Source organism: Lepisosteus platostomus, chromosome 9 (genome assembly GCF_059453375.1).
Source record: "Lepisosteus platostomus isolate fLepPlt1 chromosome 9, fLepPlt1.hap1, whole genome shotgun sequence".
Taxonomy (NCBI): Eukaryota; Metazoa; Chordata; class Actinopteri; order Semionotiformes; family Lepisosteidae; genus Lepisosteus; species Lepisosteus platostomus.
In genome coordinates, this window is record NC_142619.1 from 44,568,542 (window position 1) to 44,580,465 (window position 11,924).

Sequence of the window (11,924 nt, forward strand, 5' to 3'; positions counted from 1 at the left end):
GACTCATTGGCGTGAGGCAACGGCCAAATACTCCTATTAACTACTGTACGTTCAGTTTCCGGCTCTGTAGTTCTTGTAGGAATGTGGGACCCAAAATGGGACTGCTAGAGTCGGTCACTAGCCTGGCTTGACGTTTATTTAACGGTCTGAGTGTAGTGTAGTTTTCATAATTATTTGAAGAAATCAAAGTATCCTGTAATTGATGATATCGTATTTTTTGCGTCGCTTACTTTTATCTATACAAACTATGGTGACACGCAGATGATGTCTTATCTTCCTCAGATAACGCGAAAAGCTCAGCAACACAGAGTACTTTAGTTAGGCTACTTAGATCACAGTAGTTCTGAAACTCCCAACACACTCGGATTGCCAGCTTTTCAACAGATAAGAACCGGGTATATTTTTCGACAAACTTTCTAGACAGCTTTTATTGTCCCCCACAATACACGTTTATCTCAAATATAAAGGATTTAAAAACTGCTTTTTCACATCAACACTTCTTCATCCAGGATGTGTATAAATAAATAGGACTGCGATAGAAGATACTTTGTTAAATGCGCAACATTCGAAGCTCAATTATTAAATGGGCAGTTGGCTTGCAGTGCTCCCAAATATATATATATAAAAAACCCAACAGAATCCCAACAGGCAGATTTTAATTTAAAAAAAAATATTTGTAATTTGATACCGGTATTTTTAAAAGTAGTCTTGTTCTGGTTTCTAATTGCACCCGGACATAGAAGCTGAAAACGGGACAAACCCCTAACCCCACAACACACCACTTTCTACTTTTATAACTTTTACTTCGTGTACGCAATTCAACGAACGTTATATTCCAGTATTCGATTACATTTATTTTAACATTTTAGTGACCCTGTAGAAGTAACTACTGATTGCAAAGGAACAGGTTTATTCTACGATGAAAGATGCATTGTTTCGGCAGTGGGTCCTTTTTCGCTATTGATTGTTGCGTTCGGTGTGTCTGCGTGCACTTGTGCGTCTGTCTGTTGTGGGCTTTAAATTTGGAGGCTCTAGAGTTACTGGTTGTAGTTTGTCGTGAGCAATTAATATTTTAATAAAAAGAGAAATCCGTAACCTTCACCTCTTTCCTATGTTTTCTTGTTAACGCGCAAAGAAAAGTTCAGCGTTACGCCGGTGATCAGGAAATAATAATAAAGCCAGAGATGAATGTCTTCCTCAAACGTGCCAGACCGCTAATCCTAGCGCCAATGTTGGAAAGGTTAAGGAACCTGAGCACAGTTATAACCTTTAAATAACGACGAGCGGGTGAAGAGAAGCGGAGAGAAATAACCCGGGCGGACACAGCAGTAGCACATCACGAAGCCGGTGAGCCCGGTGAAGTTACGTACAGCAAACGCAACAGCGCAGGAGAGATGTGTCTGGCCATGGGCCACAAGGCAGCTTGTGTGATATGTTCGTGCTGACAGGGGTCACTGTGTAAGGGTAAACAGAATGAATACGACGGAAAAGTATGTTGAAAAGCTTTCCTTCTGTGGTTTTAAACTATTGTAAGCCTTTAATAAGGAGGACTAGATCCACATATAACAGCGAGCGAACGTGTTTAACAACCGAAACAAAGCGGCAAAGCAAGGTTGGTAGATATTGTTTTACGCCATGTTGGCTTCTGTAGCCGTACCGGAACAGGAAATGCGAGTCACAAAACAGACTTGGCACTACAAGGATATTACAAATGGAGTAAAAATAGTGTAAACGAATTTAAACAAACTACCTAGTTATTAATAATGCTTGCTGGGCCTAAATGAATGTGAAAGCTGTGTATTTCATTCCTCGCTTATCTAATGAAGTACTGGAAAATCTGCAGTCCAATATAAGCAGGATAAATCAGAATTCTGCTTTTCTCTGGGCTACATTGTCTGAGGAGGAGAGGGACAATCTAGATCAGACAAGCTGACAGCAGGAGAGCTTTCTGTAATGGAGCCTGCACAACTTACAGGGCCAGCCCCTGGGAGTGTGGAAGACCTGGCTGGGTTGCTGTGTGAGACAACTGGCATGGAGGAGAGCTCTCAGGGATGGGGGGTATTGCTGTGGACAGCAGACCTTATCACAGGTGGATTAAGATAGGCTGCTATGATGGATTGCTAACCTGGAGGTTTATATAAAAAAACTTGACATGTACATTGATTAATCAGTAGGGTCCAAGGGGAAAATCAGGACAACTAGCAAATGCTAGAGAGGAGGAAGCCACATGGGCTTCAGCACTTCGGAGGTAAGCAATTTTATAATGCTCTGTTCACTGCACTGAGCTGCTGCCTTGGGGGAAGTGATCCTGCCACTGGGTTTAGACGATGTCTTCCAAGCCAGGTGCATGTGTCTGAAGGGCTTGGTGTCCTGGCTACAGATGTGCTGTACCTAACCCTAAAAGGATATCCAGACCAGCCACCTGCTGTAGATCACTAGCTGGCAACTAAAGCCTGCATATGGGGCTTGACTCCTTTTAAGCCTCCACCAGCAGGTCAGGATTGACCCTGTCTACCAAGTCTACGCTGGCCTCCTTTGCACTAGCTGTGTTCCAAACCAGAACAGATAGAAGCTGCACTCAATGAAGGTGAATTGGTGGCCCTGGCTGCTGGCTCCCCATGATATGAGACAGACCTACGGTAGATAGAAGACCCCAGTGATAGATGTAACCCAAACTACCCACAGTGGATGCATAGGATGGTCACCCTGATCAGATCTACTGCAATGCATGCTCCTGGAATGTGCCCTCAACTGTCTCAACTCCGTTGGCCCTTTGGGCACCCCATACACATCCAACGCAGGTACCTAATCTTTGCAATAACCTGCTTTGCTGTGTCCCCTTGTCCCTGTCACCCACCTAGGCCTCACCTCTGCAGCAGAGTACTGCTATTGTGGGCCCTGTTGTGCTACTCCCTAACATTTCCAGTAAAATGTCTATTTGGTCATCAAAGATAAGCTTGACAATCCCCTAAACAGCACATAGTAAAGAACACAGTCTCTGTTTAAGTCTGCCTGATCTGAAAAAGTCACTTCTTACTTTCCTTCTTCCTCTTCCCTCAGGTGCCCTCATCGTTGTCTTTCCACATCCTTTGTGTATAGCTGTTTCAGCAGGAAGGTGCATCTGTTCATCTTGGGGATGGAAGCAGTGGCCTAGAGTACTGATAGTTGTGGAGTCAGGAAATCAGAACCTTTGGATTCCTAAGTCCTGTAGAAATCCAGAACAAGCCTTTTGACAGCATAATGAAGCACATAACAGCATAGAGTATCCATAGCCTCCTCACAATTCAGGATACCTTCAGTGCATAGAGTCCTGTGGAGGAGGATGCCTTGTGGACTGGTTTGGAGATGTGCCCTGAAGACTTAATTTTATTCATTCCTGTCTCCTCAAAGGGCAGAAGATCAGGACACTGTGATAAGAACGGATGCTACACTGATCTTAGCCAAAAGGCTGATAAGTGATAACTATGAGAAGATCCTAAGTCCTCAGAGAGATGGCCTTATACAGATGTTTATTGCACCCTGGCAGTTCAACTCCCTCTGCTGACCTCTGCCCATCAGCAGGACTGGGACAGATGCACTCCCATGATGTTGATGGCATGTCAGTCCAACGTGCAAGAGTTTCTGATCCAGGTCCAAAGCCTGTATTCCAGTTTTCTCCTGCTGGGTCTAGAGCTCTGGGTGCATTTCCATTAACAGCCATTTCTCACTGGGTGCTCAGCCCCAAGGGGCCTCAAGGAAGGTTCTTGAAGCTTGACGGCAAATGGGTGGACCCCTGTAAGGAACTGGAGAGGTGGTCTACACAGTGCAAGGCCTCAAGATTGTTGTGCACTGTAAAGGGCTGGCCCTGTACCTTTGGATTGGTGGAGCAGAGGTTGTACCTGCTCCTGTGTGTGGGACAACAACTCCACCTGCAATGTCTCTGTGAGTGCCAGCAATCCATCAGAGTCCTTCCCGGAAAGAGGGGGGCTGTGCAGACCCGACACCAGCACCCAGCTCAGAAAAGAAGATTGCCAGGTCACTTCTGAGACTTTCATCTTCCCTTGATGTCAAGGGACTGAGGGGGGGAGGAGTTTGTAATGACCCTGCAGTAATAAGTTTGTTGTATTCGTTCTATGCACTGTATATCTGTGTGCTTGAACTTTGGAAGTTCTGGAGTTGCTGAGTATAGTTGATCGTGATCCTTTTAAGAGAGAAACCAATAATTTTTCCTCTGTCCTGTGCCTCCTTGTTATTACCACAAAGAAAAGGATTGACATTACAACTGTAATGATTTCAAGAAAAGCTAATGATTCAAAATATATATTTTTTTATGGGGTAGAATACATAAGTGTAGTTCTTGTTGATTCACATCAATGGTGGGTATTGCAAAGAATAAATTGTTTAAAATATATTCAGTATTATTTTGTAAATTTTTGCTTGATGTGCACGATTTTTACATGTCTATTGATTAAGCTTTAATTAATTGAAACCTGTTGGCAAACAATATATCTTGCATTACCCTAAGTTCTGTTGTGTATTATTTATTCATGTTGGCATGGGTTAGCACAAGTTTTCTACATCTCTAGTGCACATCACATTTGAAGTTGACTTCATGCTTCTTTCAACCATAAAGAGCTAGTCATGTCCCTCTTTTCACTTCTCTCCATAGATTGCGTCTCATTAACTCTAGCCAAAAAAATGTATTTTGACTGATTGGTGTAATGGGCTGCAGTTATTTGTTGAAGTGCAGTGAGCTGAGGCTGTAGACTGAATCCAAGTGCAGGTAAGGAGCAGGTTGCTGAGGTGAGCAAACACGCTCTACAAAACATAGTCCAGGGCAGTAGTCAGAAAATGGGTAAGGATTAAAGCTAGGGAAGAATAAAGTTCAAGAGAGACCAGTAAAGTCCAAAAAATAGTGAAGTCACAAGAAAAACCTGAGAGAAATCCAAAACGTGCAGCCAAACAAAGCACAGTTGGAACAAAACAAACTCACGGAGAACAGAAAAAATAGGATAACACACTAAGACTGATCTGCAGAGTATCACAGCGGGAGGTCTGTATAGGTCTGTCAGGTACTGTATATAGCCAGGCATTAAGTGCACAAAGGTGGAACTGATCTTTATTGACAGGTTAATTGACAGGTCTGGTGGTTGCTGTGGTGATTCTAGTTTGGTTTGCAATGCTTTGGCGAGAGCAGGTACTGTATGATAATCTGAATAAATGGGATTGTTAAAATTAAAGGAGCTGAACTTTGTATACTTTTAGGTAAAACGTAGTCATATGTTTTTCAGAAATGAACTAGTTTTTATTAGGTGGCATTCACCTCAATAAATCTCTTAATTATGCTTACTGTATATCCCACTGCTGTTTCTACTGCTATTTTATCATCTCTTTACAGGACCTGTTACTAATGTTCTTTGTACATTCAAGCTACATGAAAGCTACAGTGCTTTCAAAAAGTATTCACACCCACCTCCAAACAATTTGCAAATATTGTTTTGACCAGGCTTTTGAATACATTGGAACACTTCTTTCCTATTTGATCACATCACATACACAATGCTTTAAAGGGGCCTTCTTAACATGTATCAAAGTTTATGGAAACAGAAAAATCATGTTTACTAAAGTATTCCCCACCCCTGACCCAATACTTTATAGAAGCACCTTTTGCAGAAACTTCATCTTTGAATCTGTTTTGGTAAATCCGCATTATCTTTGCATATCTGGATTTGGGGATTATCACCCTTAATTGCAGATTGGCTCAAGTTTTGTCAGGTTGGATGGGGAACGTTGGTGAACAGCAATCTTCAAGTCCTACATTCACAGGGGGATCAAAGTGTGGGCTTTGGATGGGGCATTTTACCTTCTTGTTCTGAAACTACTCCTTTGTCACTTTGGCTCTATGCTTGGGATCATTGCCGTGTTGGAATGAAAACCTTCATCCCAACCCAAAGTGTTTTGCTGACTGAAGCAGATTCTCCGTAAGGATTTGCCAGTAATTGGCTCCAAATCATTGTTCCCTTGGTCCTGACAAGTACTGTACTTCAGTCCCTGCTGCTGAAAGCATTCCCCTAAAATGATGCTGCCACAGCTGACCACCTGTGTAATACCTGTAATACCATGTGGACCATGAAGCGGTGTTTGGGTTGTGTTACGAATAGCCCTTTCATTCATGTTCAGCTTTGTTTTATCAGACCAGAGAAACATTTGCCACAGGGTCTTTGTGTAACTCCAGGCATGCTAGTAGCTTCTGTCTTGCTATTCTCCCATAGTGGAAAAATCTGTGTTGTGCTGCAGAGCCTATTATCCTTGGACAGGTTCTCTGATCTCAGTCTTGGAACTCTGTAGTTCTGTTAAATTGATCATCTGATCCTTGGTAACTTCTCTGAACAAACTCCTTCTTGCCCCGTTGCTCAGTTTCAGGAGACAGCCTGCTCTAGGACATATTTTTTACATTTCCTAAAGATGTACCTGACTATGCTCCTGGGTGTCAAGCTTTATAGTGATCTCACAAGGAAATTAGGAATCTGTTTTTGTGTTTTTACAATATAATGAAAGTGAGTTTTCATCTCAATTGAAAGCATCTTATGTATTTTCCAAGCATATAAAGGATAAAAGTCAATTTGTTTCAGTTCTGTACAAACAAAAACATTTCTCAACAGAAACTGAAATTGATGTTTATCATTTAGGCCACAAACCCCTTTCAACTTCTTAATCATAACCTTCATTTATAATAATATATTTAGTAAAAAAATACTGGTGATCAAAATTATAGCAACTCAAATTACACAGTACTCATTATAATAACCAAGACAACACAGAATTCAATATCTTATGCAAACTTGTAAATCCAGTCAAATTGAAAATATAAAATGACATGTGTTTTACTATTTAGTTTCTTAAGATTATCCAAAATAATCTAATGAAACTATTGCCTACTGTAGCGCAAACTCCTTTAGGAGACTGAAGATAATTTTCAGAACCTGATCTAACTGGGGAGTGAAATGAAAATGTAGGAAAAGATTTCCCACAGACTTACAGTGTTACTGATAGAGCTACTGCGGTCCCATGAAAGCAAATTAAATATAATGATGTTTACTTCATAGTTAACCTAAACAAGAAAAAAGAATGTTCTGCTTATAGGAGTAAGGAGTACAATCCAAAGGTAAAGGTAAGGGACCCAGAAAATCAAAAACAAAAAATATTTTTTTAATGCTTAGGTAATTATTTTGAATGATGACACAATATCAGAGAATACACTAACAAGATGTTATTTGTGGAAACTGGTATCATGGGGATATGGATGGATTGATGTTTGCCCATTATGCCTTCCAGCATGTAGGGGCAGCAACATCCTTTTGCTATAACATTAGTGTTTTACAGGACAGGGTTGTTAGCCTTGTGCCCAACCTCCAACATGGAGGACCTGGGACCCAACATGGGACACAAACCCACTACCCTGAGACTATGAGTCTCATGCTCTACCAACATAGCTAGATTATGGGGAGAGGAGCAATTTAAATATCTTTATTCTGGTGAGGAAACCATCAAAAGTTCCCTGAAAGCATACTAAAATACAGAGATAACCCAGGTCAACAGAACGAGAGATTAAAAAGTGTTATGGACAGGGGAAACCACCTTTGACATTACTCAGCTCCAGGAATAAACAATATGTGAAAAGATGACCAGGAAAGTAAAGATTTGTGTGCAGCAGCTACAGCAACTCATGGAGGTGGTAAGAGAAGACAAATGTATGTTTCTAAATCTGTAAAGTATCATATTGTATTCTTCAATGTAATTGACTCCTGTCAGAAAGACAACTTTTCCAACATGAAAAACACGCATGTTTTCAACCTGATAATAATGAAAGTAAAACCAGATTAAACCTACTCTAGTTAAGTGGCAAAGCAAAGAAACAGAAATTGGTCTTCCTAGTACCCTGATCTCTACCCCACTGAAGTGTTAGAACATCACCTTGAGGATGTGACAGAAGCTTGTGTGCAGCATAAATACAATCTACATGAAGATTAGGAAAGATCTGATAGGGACAAACTCATATTTAACTTGTGTGATGGGATACCTAAGTCATGTATACCTGTGATTGATTACACATAGGCAACATGTAAAATGCTTTTAGCAAAATGCCTGCTAGTATGAACTCTCTCTTTTGGTAAGGTTAATATAGCTTTCGATAAACCAACAGTTAACTTTCCTAGCTTCTTCTCAGTGAAGGTTTCCACATACATTTTTTGCCAATGGATAATTTGTGTTTTGAATGTTAGCATAATGATTAATTATGAGTTGGTAACATTAACAGGATATGTGTGTTATATCGATGCATCTTGATCAATCCTTAAATTGCCCTAATCTTTTACCGATTATTAAGGCCATCAGAATGTGCTTTCTCAATGTTTTGTTCCTACGGTTAGCCCCCACCCCCATTCTCCTCACAATATGGTACTTTTCCCATTGTTTATTGATTGCCTGGGAGGAAACCAGCATTCCCAATGGAGATCTGTTAGAATGGAGTATGCATTGTCACCTTTAGATTACATAAAAATCTGTGGTAAAACAAGTATTCATTTTCCCTCCCCAGTTCAAAATGATTTGCAAAGTACTGTCTCAGTCTTCTGCAAGATTTTTCTCAAAACCCTGGGAGCAAGTTACTCACATTAACTCAGCATTCTCCCATTTTTGCCCTGACATGCATTGCTACAAGTTTAGACTTTAAAAAACTACAGATTCTGAATTCTGGTTATCATATGTATGAATAGTACTTGAGAAATTCTCTTTGGGAGAGTTTTAATCCTTTTCCCCTAACCCTTCCCCCAAAGAAAATGTAACAAAAGGCAGGCACTAGCCTTTGCTCAGACAATTAACCAGAAGGTCACTACTAATCTATTATCATAAGAACAGAGTATTGCTGTGAATTCATTATGTTTAAGATAATGTTGCACAAACAAGACCAGTCTTTTCTTTTTTTCAGACAAAAGCTTAGCTGCATTCACATGTATAGTCTTTCCTTAGGATATTTCGCCTTCCTCAAATTAAATCTGCCAACACTCATTCATTTAAACATTGTCTTTTTAACCTTGATGAGAGCAGGTCAGACTAAATTGTCTCCAAAAAGAGAAAGGCAGGCTTGCCAAAGGTGCACCAGCACACCAGTATGTCACGAAATATACTCGCTGACTGACAGACAGGTCATCCATGTTCAATTGTGCATGAAATGACAGGTTGAAGGTGTTAGTAAGTCAATACCCTATGCAAATCAATCAGTGTGTGAACATACATGCTGTACATACAGTAGGTGCCTAGGTGTTCTCATCTGCAAGATGACAAGCGATTAACCTGACAAACATTTGTTTATATATACTGGATATTAGATTAAGCTGACACAATTCTGTACATTGTTTACAGCTGGGAATTTTCCAGAACAGTTCAAGTATCTTCCTCAGAGTGACAATAGCAGTGTGATACCTGAGATTTGAATCCACAACCCCATGTGAAAAGACAAATTCCTAATGCAAGAAATTGTATATGGCTAATAAAGTGATCTTATCTTAACTTACCGTTGCTCCAAACTGAACGTTCATTGCTGGCTGTTTTTCATTTCGTCCTTAATAAATTACCCAAGGACATTTACTTGTTCATTTGTTTAGCTGCTGCATATTAAAAGTATGTTTAGAAGCCCATTTCTTTGTTTCGAACGAACTGTTGTTATGCAGCAGCTCTGTCAAATTATGGTATTCATTACACTGACATCAAAACATTGACATGTAACTGCACAGACACATATTTTACAAAGTTTTACTGCGTTGTATTATACCAAGGTGTTTCTTCAGTTAACAGCACTGTCAGCTACAGTGTGAGGTTCACTGGTCCATTTGCCAAAAGCCTGCTATTACATTTTTAGAGATTCATTTTGAAAGAAGGCCATCTTCTTGTTATACCCATGGCTTTCAACCCAGACATGATGCTGTTCTTACTGACACTGCAAAAGTAAGTCAGATCTCAAAATGAAAAATAAAATTGAAAACGAATTCACATCCGAGAGCTGGTAGAGATACAGGTCACTTCATGTGAAGATAGCGCCCTCTACAGGACACATCAAATGGACTGGCCTGTATGGGGAAGTACTGAAACTACAGATTCTAATGATTCTATTCCCATTTCATTAAGCATCACAGCAAGCACTGAACACGTTTATGAGGTAGCAATTATTTTCTGAAAGATTCTTTTTGCAAAATTTAGGTGAATATTACTTTTCACATTTAAGCACTTTGATTTTACTCAAGGAAACTTTAAAGATTAACTGATTAAAGGAATTAATTTTAAATTGGTTATATTAGAACTTTGTCCACTTATGTGATTTTTATGCAAATCTAGTAAGGGAACATTATAACCCTTTTCTTTAGAAATACATTTTGGATTGCCACAACTGTCTTTAATAGTAACTGTCTTGTTTTTAACAAGGAAGAATATTAAAATCACTAAAGTTAACCACATCAAAATTATTGATTTGAATGTAAATATACAAGCAAGTACTACAGAAACAGTTTTTGTGATGGTTGTAGAACTTGGTAAGTTTTGCACTTTGCACAGATGCGCAATATTATATGATTTCATTAAATATATTTACTGTAATCATCCATTTATCCCTTTTCTAACCACTTCTTCCAGTTCAGGATTGTGGGGAAGCTGGAGCCTATCCTGGCAAGCAACATGCACAAGGTGAGATACACACTGGATGGGATGCCAGTCCATTTCAGGGCAGCCACAGACTAACAATGGGCTAATTTTCCTAGAAGCCAATTTACCTACCAGTAGTGTGCTGTTGAACTGTGGAAAGGAACCATAGCACCTGGAGGAAGCCAAACTCATACAAACTCCACACAGAGAGCACCCTGGGTCTGGAATTGAAGCCAGAGCCCCAGCACTGCAAGGCAGCAATGCTAACCACTGCATCACTCTGCTGACCTGATTCTAAATGTTTTTAATTTATTAAATACAGAGCATAAATGTTAATGTACCCCATATTTATAAAGAAGTTAAAATGAAGCACTTCTGTACATTTAAAAATGAGTATTACAATATAACAAGGGATGAACTCCTAATTGCTAGTAATAACTTTTTTTTTTTGACACACTTCAGGCCATCACAAATACTTTACAAGGTAGTTTTAGTGCACCTTTGTACAAAACATAATTCACAGTTTACTTCTGTGATCCCGAATGATTTATAAATATGAAAACTACAGAAAAAGTAATTAATATTGTAATTTAATGTCATTTTAATGTGCAATTAAGGATAGTCTTAGAAAAATAATGTGCTTTCACATTAAAGATTCATTCTGGAAAAAAGCCCTTTTCCTGTCATACCTTTGCTTTGAACCCCAGACATAACACTATTCTTCCTGGAAATGCAAAAATGTATTTTCCTCTGTCCCTTGTGAACCCTGTGAAATGAGTAAAATAAAAATACAATGCAACGTACTATAGAAATGACATACCCCAAGCATAAGCCTAGATCAAAACTGATTTTCACAGTTGGATCACTGTAATGCTCCATTTCTACATCGTTTTTCTCTGCACATTCCAATGTAAAATCCAGCAGCTAGGTTCACTCCATCACATTATGTTTTGTGCAGTCACCGCAGGTTCAGTTTATCACCTAATTTAACAGCAGTTTGTATTTTTCATTTCACATCTAGCCAATCTGGAATGGCGGATTGTTTCTTTGCGTCTTGGCTCACAGCAAAGATGCCTGTAGTCCGCGGGGAGAACGAGGAAGGGCTGGCATACCCCTCTGATCCCATCACGTCAGTCATCGTCAAACACGCTGCAGTTTCCACGACACCTGACGAGAATGTTGGCACAGGCCGGGGTTGGGGTGGGGTGCCACGTCTCCCACAAATGTCGCTTCAGGCCTGCAGGCGTCTGGCT

General features: G+C 39.9%; 1 long non-coding RNA gene across 1 annotated transcript; it reads left to right on the forward strand.

Annotated features, from left to right (window-relative positions):
• The first annotated feature begins 22 nt into the window (after nt 1–22).
• LOC148655053 (uncharacterized) lies at nt 23–4,390 on the forward strand. The gene is made up of 2 exons (XR_015941177.1): nt 23–2,248; nt 3,061–4,390. It is a non-coding gene; the product is annotated as an uncharacterized LOC148655053 (long non-coding RNA).
• The last annotated feature ends 7,534 nt before the right edge of the window (nt 4,391–11,924 follow it).